The sequence below is a fragment of the Trematomus bernacchii genome, unplaced genomic scaffold (genome assembly GCF_902827165.1).
Source record: "Trematomus bernacchii unplaced genomic scaffold, fTreBer1.1, whole genome shotgun sequence".
NCBI lineage: Eukaryota > Metazoa > Chordata > Actinopteri > Perciformes > Nototheniidae > Trematomus > Trematomus bernacchii.
Genome location: NW_022987616.1, coordinates 3,141,006 through 3,154,351, shown reverse-complemented (window position 1 = coordinate 3,154,351; position 13,346 = coordinate 3,141,006). Strand labels below are relative to the sequence as shown.

Sequence of the window (13,346 nt, the reverse complement as noted above, 5' to 3'; positions counted from 1 at the left end):
CTTCCGGGTTTTTTCACAATAAAACAGCTTTTAAACTGACGATATGTTTTAGACTAAATGATGCTATTAAACATTGATTTTAATTTCTAACACTATGCAACAAACTGCATTTTTTAACCCAACATTTTACATTTAGTTTGCAAGTATTACTAAAAGAGTGCCATTTATTCATAGAAATAAACAAAGAAAGAGGAGTTGTTAGGCCTTGTCAAATCAAAATCATCAGACTATCAGAAGTAAAGTTAGACGATGACGAATAAAATAGGAAGTAACATTTTTTAAATATCTTAATTATCTGGTTTAGTCAACCATCTGTTATTTACACTCGAGATATGATCTGAGAAATGATGTGTATTTTTGTGTAAAGGTCATTTCACAAAATAAACCAACAGGTATTTAATTTTTTGTTTAAAGTGGACCTATCATGCTATATTTAAATGATATATTGTAGGGCCATACCTATATAAAGTATATAAATATAGTTTTTTTTTCAAAATACCAAACAGATCCTGCATTTTAGCCATGCCTCATTTCGCTCCATTTGCTCTTTCCAGCCCTGTTTTTGCAGGGGGCTGATTCTGTGAGCTGCAGCTGACCACGCCCCCCTGCAGTTCTTCATCTGAACTTTGCATAGTACATAACTCATATCAAAAACATACAATCAGAATGGAATGGTTTAAATAACCATCATCAAAAATACAAAAAATACAACAAATACAAAAAATACTTTGGCTGGTCTTCAAACATAAAAGTTTTCCCTTGTGCATAACTTCTAGTTTTAATCATTCTATATCACTTTTTAAAATAGCAGCAACTTGCTTGGTATCAGAACATTTCTTACTCCCTCCTTTCACAGAAATCGTTCCTATACCACTTTCAGTGTTAAGACACTTGTTTTACAAAGTTTAAAGAAACATACCATTTGAGAATCGCATCAATAATAACAGTATAAAACATAAAAGTTAGAAACTATTTTAGAATAGTGCAAAGTAATACCACTTTGTAGCTGGTTCTTCATTCTAATGATTTCATAATTTGAAATTTCACATGATTTGGACATTCTTTGAACAATCTCATCATTTATCATCCATATCATTTAACATCATTTACACACCGTTATCATTTTCATCAATATCTGTATATGGGTTGGGTCTTCTTGTTCTGCTAGCAATTGAAACTGTTCCCTTATGAGAAATGTACCCTCCCCCCCTTTCATACTTTTAAAGTATGAAAGTAATATGTTCTCTAGAAAAGGCCGTGGTGATCAATCGGTACGTTAGGGTGTGGGTACATGGAATGCAACTACAACATCTAGCACTCCCCTGGGCACCCCTATGCTATCCTTGTACACTGTGGAGCCTAAACTCCCTCCTTTGACTGGTCTCCTAGCCCTACTGGTTTTGGGGTGTTTCGCCATGTTGATTAACTGCCCCACTGTCATTGGTACTGCATATAAAACATCACTGTCTGTACAAGTGCACAGGTCCCAGTCCAATCCTGTGGCAAGACTGCGTACAAGGTTTTAGTTCCATGATACCATCAAACATCTACTCTGGGATACGGCATTTCAGACAGTCATTTCTGGGAGAAGATTTTGGTCAGTTACAACAATTGGAGAATTTCATCACTTAAAAGTTCCTACTTCAGTACCTTTGGGTGGTCTGTTCTAATGCAGTGATAAAGTTCTTTAAATGGTGTGAAAACCGGTGGAATATCAATAACTCATTATACTAATTTATCTTCAATTCTAGTCTACTTAAAGAACTATGCTAACCCCTTTAACAGTGTGTGGAACCTTGGGTGTCCGAGCATGTAACAGTTACTCCCTCCTTTATCAAGGATTTTAAAAACAGAAGTTATTTCATCAATGGTTTGTAGTTCAATTTAGGAATTTTCACTTATGGCGGATATGTTTCTACTTTAAATAACATCTCTAAATTTCAGGTCATCCCTGATTAAATGGATGACCATCAGGAGGTGGTGGCGCTTGTCTTTTAAACTCATAATTTGGTGCCGTGCGCTCCCTGTGAAGCTGCAAGTAAGATTTAAAACAACTGCTGGGTGGGTTGAGTGACCCCTTCTCCCTAAACGATATAGGTTGTCAAAAATATGCATCATTGCAATGAGTGATCCAAGGCCCCGCATGTATTACTCCCAATTATATTGCTTTTTCCAAAATTAAATTTGCAATCGCTCTTTGCCCAGTGTCCTTTAAAACTCTACATCTTGGACAAACAAATTTTATTTCCACCTTAACAGTTATCCTATGGTAATAACTATGCTACAATGGCGAAAAACAATACTTTAGATTGGGATACTATATTTGGCTTGGTATTAGCTCTCCCTTTAACATTGTCCAACAAACACAGATTTGTCTGCTCTTATAGAGTGGTCACTAAAACTATCCCTTTAGCTGTAGATCAATATTGTAACACATTAGATCTCTACCAAATTCACCCATGAATAAAATCTCTTAGGGAATAATTCGTTTACATGATGGAAAGATTGAAAAATATGTTCTACTCTGTACTCCTAAGTCCCAAAACACTCACTGCTTAAAGTGTAAAGTGTGGTGAATATTTCCATCATGTCTACCCCTTTATCTCACAGTACCCTCAGTGTGTTTTAGGATTATTTCCTCATTTTACTTTAACAGTTTCCTCTTTATTACTATTTTAATTTACCAATTTATTAATTCATGGCTAATAAATCTTTTTGTCTTTTCGCATTTATCAAATCAATTCAAGTTTGTTTGTGAATAAGTGTGTTTATGTATAAACTCACTCACTCCCGTTTTCCTTTTTCTCCTCCTCATGTTGTCTCAAGGCACGACCCCCTCACATTCTGTTAGACCATGCCAACTCCTCTGGTTCTGTCTTCTCCTCAGTCCATCAGCTCTTGAATCCTTCCGCTGGTACTCTTTTCAGTGGCCCAACTGCTTTGCATTTCATCTCCTTCTTTACAGTCTCTTCGCTGTTGTATGGAGGGCGTATTCTGCTTTCATGTCCCACACTCTGCTCTTGTGCCATATCTCGTGGCTCAGCTTGGAACTTCATGTCCTGTCTGAGGGACTGATGAGAGTATGCCTCTTTATGTCAGCATGCTGTTCTGGTTCTGGATGCCTCAGGTGGAGATGGTTCTGGATGCAGTCTTGTCGTTGTTGGTTCAGTTCTGGTTCTCTGTCTGTTCGATGGAGAAGGAGGAGGAGTCTCCTATAGTGAGGTCTTTTGTCTGATAGGGGTCGTAGCAGTCTGACAGGCAGAGAGAGAGAGTCCAGGTCTCGGGACGCATTACCTATAGAAATTCTAACACACTGAGGTAAAGTAAATCCAACCTTCTCCACTCTATTTTCTAATCATACTATCTGTTTTAATTGTTAAATGCCATCTAAACACAATTAATGTCTACTAATAAATGTACTATATCTCTAAACATTGTTTTTTATCCCACTGTAACACGTCTACTCCAAATAACTCTTTCAGGAAACCATTTTCTTCTATAAATTGAAATACTTACATGTTTCAAGCACCACATATTTCACACACTATAAAAGGACGTCCCCATATATTCTCCAATATTTTAAATCTCACTATTACTTAGAGCAATAGTAACTTTTGTGACTGGATACATCTGTGCACTGTCGCCACAATCTGTTGGGGAATTTTGTTCATAGAGTTTGTACATACAGTTGTCCTCGTGGGTTAGTACCCTGTTTCTACTGTAATAACTTTTCAATAATTGTGCTCAGGTCACCAGTCGGTTGTCCATAGTCTTAACGGGGGGTGTTTCTGGTACAGACTAAAACATGGATCCAGTGTATTTGGAGATTCCCCTAAATTGTAAATCTCCATCACTTAACTATTCCGATCACTTAAACCCATCTCATCCTTTGGTACAAGAACTGCATATAGGGGGGGTGAATCATCTTGATTGTAACCTCCTCCCCTTTGGGAACGAGTATTTCTAACTCCTCCTCTTGTTGCTCAACTGATCTTTTGGCTCTGGGGATAAGTGAAAGTCTCTGAAACACAGCTGGTGTTTTGTTAGTGATGTGGGCATTTTCTACGAGTGAACTAATGGATCCATGTCTTACATGATATTGTACTCCCCATCCAACCAGAAAGGTGCCAAGTGTAATGAGCACAATCAACAATGCTATTCTGACTCTTATCCTTAGGGGACCCCACAATTGCTTTGGCTTTGTTCTTGACATAATCTCTATTTTATCCATGGTTTTGTCAGTTACAAAATGTAAATGATGAGTACAAAAATAACGTATACAAAAATCGGAACAGAACGTGGTTCTTTTTCAGGTGTAAAACAAAAAATAAGTTTTCACTTTAGTGTGCAATTTTATACAAATCTAAAGACAATTCGTCTTTCCTGTAGTTTCTATCTTATTTCTATTTATTGTTTTGTTCCAGCTCTGCCAAATCAGTCCTAGCTTCCAATACTTCTCTGGAAGTTGCCAGTGAAGGGTGACAATGTGTGAGGTGGTGTCAATTTGCTCCTTTTTCTTTACCTTTAAACCGGAGCGCGTGTGAAGTTCATTACAACTTGTCACGGTTCCGACCACCAGGGATCAGCCCACTCTATTTTGGGAACTTTCACCCTCACCCAATCACCTGGCCGAAGAGGAGTCTCTTCTGATGTCTCGTCTGGTATCTGTGCAGTTTTTCCTAGCCTGTGTAGACAAAAACTTGGATAATATTACTCAGAGCTCTGACATATTCATCCACTTCTATTTGTCTAATATCTAAAACTGGACCACTCCCTCCTTGGAGGAGGCCCAAGCTTTGGTATACCTTTTGTTGTTATGCGACCTATTGTTGACAACATGTTATTATTTATTAACTACAACGTTACCGAAATCCATTATCTGACTAATCATGACCTTCCCTCCTTTGAGCATAAAATGCTCAATTAATATCGCAATGATTACTCTATTATGAATAGGACATGGAAAAACCCATAACGTCGTAGCAAACACATATAAATCCTCTGTGTACCTACAAGGCGTACAAAGATGTTGTGTGATGTATCGTCTTCCAATGGTATAAATGCACATTGACTAAAAATCTGCCATTAGCACAAAAATATAGTTTACTTCTTGTTAGTTCAATAATGGCTTTTGTCATGCTATTATGTATCAGTGTTGCTGCGAAAAAAACACACCCTTGGTGTTGCTAATGCGTCTTAATAGCTCTAGGATTAGAGATTGGCTGACACTGTTAAACAAACAAATCATGACAAAATAATATTTCTTTAAACTAGAGGGAAATACGAACTATTCTCACAGAGGGTTACACGCAGAAGAACATGAAGGGCTGATGTCCCTCACTTAAAAATAGATATTGCCTTATGCACTACTTTATAAATCAGCAAATTCACTTGAACATAAATAAATGAAGACTGATTCTTGAAACTGTTGTAAAAAACCCTACAACTTCTTCATCCAAGCTCAGTGTTATATTATTTAGTTGGCAGCTCATGCCTTAAATCAGAAACTTCAGACCTATTATAAAAATGTGTTTATGAGAGAATGTAATCTGACTCCATATATTCCTCAACTTATAATAAATGAAGTTCCCCTTTAAACACAGCCCCGGTCTTCTGACGGGGTCTATCTACTGTATGTACTGGCTGGTAAATGTTGTGCCAGTTTCTGTCACTCTGTCACTGTTCTCCCGCCAACAGTCACTCTCTAGTTCTGCTGGGTTCTTGTTGACTTCTTCACTGGTTTGAGACAAGCGATCTTATTGAAACACCTCCCTTTGTAGCCAGACTTCACCACAGCAGAATCGAGTTTCTGTTTTCAGGTCTCAACAGCTCCACATCAGGTGTATCTTCGCCCCTTGAACTGCAGTCGATTTAAACAGGAGGACTTGGTAAGGACCCTCCGTCTTGGGCGAGGACTAGGCTTTCATCTTCATCTTTTGGGCGTAAACCCATTGTCTTGACCTCACTAGCTGTGTGAACACAATAGTTTTCTGTGTGGGGGAACAACATCACTCGTAATCTCTTTCCTTCTCATAATTACAAAAATAGTCTGCTAAATGTTCTACTATGTTTTAATCTTCTTCTACTAATCTGTGGATGATTTATATTTAAATGCAATATGCTACTCACTATTGTTAAATAACATTCAACACATTGATGTTTGGAAATACTATTCCTCTTTGACATCCCTGAGACCCCCTGCCTCTGTTGTAGTCATGGAAACCTCCCCTGGGGTAACTGTGTGGAGGGCCGTTGTTTGGTGCAATGTTCTGGTACTTGTAGCATCCTGTGGTGCGGACAATCTCTGGACCAATGGCCCATTTGGCTGCAACAGTAACATCCCTCAAACCGGAATCCTCTTCCACGTCTTTGTTGGTTCTGCATCTAAATCTCTGGCACTACTCGAGTTTGAACTGTTGGAGGTGTCTGGCCTGCCTTCTCTGGTTCTTCCTGAGCTTGAATTGTTGGAGGTGTCTGGCCTGCCTTCTCTGGTTCTATGGCCACCTCTGAAAACTTCTCCTCCCTTCTCCTTCTCTTGTTCCTACAAGCCTCAATGTCTTTCTCAGCTACCTGTATCTTCAAAAGTCTTATCTGTAGCGCTTCCCGCTCTGTCTTTTGTGTTTCTCTTTCTCGTCGTCTTTCTTCTGTGATTTCTTCTAATCGTATGTTCTCTTCCATCAGCTGTTTGGATTTACTGGTTAGCACTCTTACTTGCTTGGTGATCTTTAAATGGACAAACTGGAAACCCTGGTGTGGTAGGACAAAGTTTAAAAATACAACACAAAACTACACAACTAACCGGATATGAAGGATTTTCAGAATAAAAGCTTGGCATTGAGATTTCCTGAGAACTTCCGGGTTTTTTCACAATAAAACAGCTTTTAAACTGACGATATGTTTTAGACTAAATGATGCTATTAAACATTGATTTTAATTTCTAACACTATGCAACAAACTGCATTTTTTAACCCAACATTTTACATTTAGTTTGCAAGTATTACTAAAAGAGTGCCATTTATTCATAGAAATAAACAAAGAAAGAGGAGTTGTTAGGCCTTGTCAAATCAAAATCATCAGACTATCAGAAGTAAAGTTAGACGATGACGAATAAAATAGGAAGTAACATTTTTTAAATATCTTAATTATCTGGTTTAGTCAACCATCTGTTATTTACACTCGAGATATGATCTGAGAAATGATGTGTATTTTTGTGTAAAGGTCATTTCACAAAATAAACCAACAGGTATTTAATTTTTTGTTTAAAGTGGACCTATCATGCTATATTTAAATGATATATTGTAGGGCCATACCTATATAAAGTATATAAATATAGTTTTTTTTTCAAAATACCAAACAGATCCTGCATTTTAGCCATGCCTCATTTCGCTCCATTTGCTCTTTCCAGCCCTGTTTTTGCAGGGGGCTGATTCTGTGAGCTGCAGCTGACCACGCCCCCCTGCAGGAGAGGGGAGCGTGCTCTGATCAGCTGCTGGGCTGTCAGAAGAGGGGGGAGATCTCCGTCCTCCGTGTTTTATTATATTATTATATAGAGTCATTATTCATTTGTTTTTAAAGCTCAATAAATAACAAAGAAGACCTTTGACCGGCACTTTTCTAATTTTGTCCGGAAGATTTAAACTTTAACGGACATCTTGACCGGCGAAAAAAAACCTAACTGAAACTCTGCCGCACGGTCCCCTCGTTCCTTGGAAGAGGCGGAGAGGTGGGTGTTTGTCATCTGCTGGTGGACTAACCGGAGAGAATTACAGTGCTTGCCTCGACGGGGAGGGATTGCATTGAATTAAAGCAGCGGGAGCAAACGCTTGCCTCGGGGAGGGAGAAAAAAAGCCACAGCGGAGAATAAACAGAAGGGCAACCATGGCAACCATGCGCGGGAAGTCTTCTTCGCTGCTTTTGTGGCAGACTACAGCGCCACTTACAGGCCTGGCATATGTACTACAGCGTCTCCAGCGCTTTCGAGCGGCAATGGCCGGCCGTGGCCCAACCCCACATTCCCCTGATAGGTGGAGAGTTGGCCCAATAGCCGTAGCGCCACTTTACTGACGTCAGTAACGTGTTCAAATCTGGATCAGTTTTTATCAGATCCGTTGCAGCCCCATTTTTAGAGATTTGGGTATGGAGGAAAATAGAGAGGGTTGTGTTTTCTGACACTTGGTGAGTTCACTGGAACACCGGGGACACATATTCATGTATAAAAGACGTACAAAAGTGCATTTTGCATGATAGGTCCCCTTTAAGTTGAGGTAATGCTTAAAACACTTCCTAACTTGAAAAAATATAAAGTATTATTATTATATAGTAGGGTATCGTATTCTATGTATTTATTTATGAAGCATGTATATATTATTTATCTTTTTTTGACATAACTTTTAACAGTTTTGAAATTCACATGAGACTTTTTTCCATGGAGGCTCTCACTAGTTTGACGTGGGTGTGACTTAGGTTGGAAATGATGATGTCACCTGTTTCTGTGCACCAATCAAGATTTAGCATCGTATTAATCACAATCTGATGACAGCTGGGGGGGTGTTGAAGTTTTGACAGTGTTAAAATATTCATTGATTATAGCTAAATATGTGTATTGTTGCCTATTTTATAATGATACAGAGGATGGTGCAAAGCTATCAGGGGCTTACTAATTAAAGAGGTGCAAATGTACAGTATGCTACTTAATAAAATGAATCCATCAAATAAACACAATTTACAAAAACAAGACTTAATGTGTGATTATATTTCACATCATTAATCCAAATCTGCAAGGTAACTAAAGGTATTAAATAAATGTAGTGGAGTAAAAGTACACAATTGACCTCTGAATTGTAGTGGAGTAGAAGCATAAAGTAGCAGAAAATTGAAATACTCAAAATACAAGTACCTCAAAATTGTCCTTAAGTGAAGTACTTGAGTAAATGTACTTAGTTACTTTACACCACTGGATGTAGGACATGGCATGAGTTCTGTTGCAGTGTTTTATGTTTCATTACAGATCATGTAATACAGAGTGTGTCCACTGGGTGTCACTGTTGCTCACACGGAGGTCCTAACGCAGTGGTGTATTGTAGGGTACTGTCCCCTTCATTTAATGTCATATAGTTACTTTTATTTAAAGGATGTGATATGAATTTGTAATATTCAACTCATCTACCCAGTTGCAAACAAAGTATCTTACATTTGCTCCACAATAACACAATACTACATTAAAATAAGTCATGAATTAGAGATAAAAACAGAAGAATATATATTTTGTATTCTGCATAAAGAGCTAGAATGTTTTATTGCAGTGTTCTGTTTTTTAATGTGATATATTATTTTTAGACACTGCTGCATATTTGTTTTACCATAGTGTATTTATTTATTATTACATTTTATTTTTAACTTGCCTTTTTATATAATATGTAGCTCTTCTACTTTGCTGTAAATGTCCCCACTGCGGGAAGAATAAAGGATTTCTGATGTTTCACATGTACTTCCTGTTTTTTTAATGTAGGTCACTGGTACCACTAAACCAGCAGGACTTTCTGCGTGGAGCTGAAACACAGTAAGTATCCCCGGGGTTAAATTACACCCTAAACAAGGAAGTTGGTTATTTGCATTTAAGCTCAAATTCACCCTCTGATATTCATTTCCCACAGAAGAGTCTCATCGCATCTCTCTTTTTGATATAGGATTTTTTGGTAAGAACATTTCCAGATTGTATTATATTATGTTAAAAATTACTCTTCATGAACTAAAAAAACAAACATTAAATGATCTAATATTTAATTTGATCCTTTTTTTTGGGTCACTTTTTGTTATATTCCATGGAATGTACTTAACATCCCGATAGCAATGAATATATTAAATGCTTTGACCATAAATACATAACAAAATGTCATCTGTGGAAGCCGTAGTGCTGTAAAAAGCACGACCAATCATCTGAGCCGGCCCGGCTAAAATAACTGGATGACCTACCTGCCTATCAGCCTTCCATCTGTGCACAAACTTATCTTGTGCCGTCATTGGTCATGTGCGCGTTCGTGTGTGTTGGAGGAGGGGCTCTGTAAGGAAGAGGCAGATTTTTTTCGGCTGTGTAGTTTCAAATTCTAGCGCACTCGAGCTGGTTTCTCCAAAATGTCCTACCCCACCTTTAAGACCTGAGAAGGAATAATTTGCATCATCAGCGCTTAGATTTTTAGCATCGGTTTCTCTGTTCAACACGATGACTCCGGTTTGTACCAGCTCTAAAACTTGTTTTAACAGTGTCAAAGTTATTGTTTTGTTTTCCAACTTAGGAGCTGGGAGCCATGTCTGCAACAGAAATCGTGATACTCCACATCCTCTTTATTTCAGGTGAGCTTGTCTACCAACATTGGTGCCGGAAAAACTGCATGCAACATCCCGCTGCTGAGGTATATTTAGTTTGTCTATTCATGCTGATTTTTCTAACCTCATATTCCTCATGAGTCTGGTTTGACAGGTTCTATGGATTGCACAGACCTTTCCATTACTGCACCGAAGGAGATGGAGGCACTGAGTGGATCCTGTTTACACATCCCGTGTACATTTAGTGCTACAGAAGAAATTAAGATTGACAACAGAATTGGAATGTTGATTAAAATCACCCATGAGGACCTTGGAGAACATCCAGAAAATGTGATTTTTAACAGTAATAAGGCAAAGAACACCTATCCAATGAATATCACTGGAAACCTGAGTGAGAACTCAGGATAGGATCCTGTTGTCACGGCTTGAACAGTCCGCTGGCATCACAGGCTCTGCCCTTGCATGGTTCAGGTCCTACCTGACAGACCGTAGCTTCTCAGTGCAGCTCGGTGCCTTCTCCTCCTAGGTTCAATTCTCACAAAACACAACATCCCCTTCCACTGCTACGCCGACGATGTACAGATCTATCTGCCACTCAATTCAAATGTTAACTCATTACAGCTATGGACTGCTTAGCAGAGATAAAATCCTGGCTGAGCCAAAATGTCCTCAACCTCAATGAGAGCAAGACTGAGGTTATCTTTTTTGGACCCCAACCTCTAGCCTCCCAGGTTGATATTCTGGGCTCCCTCAAAAATAATATCCTCCCCTCTGTCACGAACCTTGGAGTGACCTTCAATAGCGCTTTTAAATTCGATAAGCAGGTCAGCAGCGTAGTCAAAACCTGCTTTTTTAAAATACGACTATTGGCCAAGACTAAGTCGTTTTTATCGTTTGAGGACCTGGAAAGGGTTATTAATGCCTTTGTTACCTCGAGGTTGGACTACTGCAACGCTCTGTACGTGGGTATGGACCAGGCGTCAATTAAACGCCTGCAGCTAGTCCAGAACGCAGCTGCACGTCTACTCACTGGCCACAAAAAGCGTGACCACATCACCCCAATTCTGGCCTCCTGGCTTCCAATTCGGTTCCGAATTGATTTTAAACTCCTTTTATTTGTTTTTAAAGCACTAAATGGGCTGGCTCCGGCCTATATAGCTGAACTCCTCCAGCGCTACACCCCAACAAGAGCTTTAAGGTCTGCTGACCAGCTGTTGCTGATAGTGCCCAAGACCAGGCTCAAAACCCGAGGGCACCGAGCCTTCGCAGCAGCTGGCCCGAGGCTCTGGAACACTCTGCCCCTCCATGTGAGGTCGGCCCAGACCCTAGGGGTTTTTAAATCTACTCTTAAAACACACTTCTTCTCCCTGGCCTTTTAGTCAGAGCGGAGCACGACTCCTGACTTTTCCCTGTGTTTTATTTATTGTCTTTTATTGTGATTATAGAAATGTGTTTTTATGTGATTGTAGATATTACATGTACAGCACTTTGGCCCGACCAAAAATCGCTTTTATGTGCTTTATAAATAAACCTTGATTTGATTTGATTTGATTTAGAACAACTGCAGCACTCTGTTTTCCAGTTTAAACACAAGTTACACAAACAAATACTTCTTCAGATTTAAGAAGAAAACATTTAAAGCAACTGCTTCTGACGAAATAACAGTTAAAGGTAAGGTTTTTTATCATAATGTTATAGCGAAAACAGAACGATTAAATACTAATTGTGTATTAAACCTGCACAGATTCTCCTCCGAGCCCCACCATTGAGATCCCAGGTGATCTGGAGGAGGAGGAGTCTGTCACTGTAACCTGCTCAGCTCCAGCTCCCTGTCCACACTCCCCTCCTAAGCTCACCTGGACTCTCCAACAAAACCCTCCCAACACAATGGAGGAAAACCCAGATCGGACCTTCACAACTAAGATCCAGAAGAACGTCACTCTGACAGACCAACATGATGGAATCAACATCACCTGCTCAGCCAGCTATCCTGTGAATGAAGGGAAAGATGTGAAGACAGCAGAGGAGACAAAGACTCTCCATGTTTCATGTAAGAACAACCTGTGATTGTCAGCACATGATGGTATGATTTTGATTAAGTTAATCTCACATTTTCCTCAGATGCTCCTAAGGACACCCTCGCCTCAGTCAGTCCGTCCTCAGGTTCGGTGTCAGTGTGCAGCTGGGTGGAGCTGAGCTGCTCCAGCAGAGCCCAGCCTGCCGTCAGCAGCTTCACCTGGTTCAAGGAGAGCCAAGATGGAGACATGAACGTCTCACAGGGACAGATTTACAGCGTTGATGCCACAGAGGGAGGACGTTATTACTGTGTGGCCACAAACGCTCTTGGTGAAGAAACATCACCAAAGATTCAGCTGGCTAACGGAGGTAAACATGAAACTGCACTACAATTCCATGTCAAATAAATGTAATTAAACTATTGTAAGGACGTGCATTGATATTTGAAGGTAGCAGCAGGAGTCATGGTTTGAGATGTTCTCATGTTTCCCAGTGAGTGGAATCTGACCATGCTGTTGGGTTGCAGGTGATCAACAGATTGGGACGGTAGGCCTAGATGTTCATTTGATACTGAAGATCCTGGGAATCATAATGCTCGTCAGTACAATGGTCATCTTTGAATGGTGAGACAAATTGTCCTGTGATATGACATATGCAGCTACACACTAATGTGTATATTTGGCTGTAGATCATTATTATCACAACATAAACAAAACAAAAATGTTTTTATTTTTTTTCCAGCTGGTTTAGATCAAGACGCTCTTCTGAACCAGAGGAGGTATCCACCAGACGAAGAGAGGTATTTCATATTGGACACATTTAACTGCCTGCATGACAACCAAAAAAATCCAACTGAAAATAATTCCTAATTTAGTTCTTAGGGATCAATAAACTAGGGTTTATTTGTAGTTTTTCTTGTATTTGGATGTGCTTAATTAAGAAGGGATTATCCTCCAATGATTATACTTTTTAACAGAAGGGACATCACATGCAAAGCAGCACATCTC

General features: G+C 39.3%; 1 protein-coding gene across 2 annotated transcripts in view; it reads left to right on the top strand.

Moving 5' to 3' along the window:
• The window catches only part of LOC117483969 (sialic acid-binding Ig-like lectin 6), a 35,522-nt gene that overhangs the window by 14,533 nt on the left and 7,643 nt on the right, over positions 1-13,346 (top strand). The gene's annotated exons all lie outside the window — the stretch shown is intronic.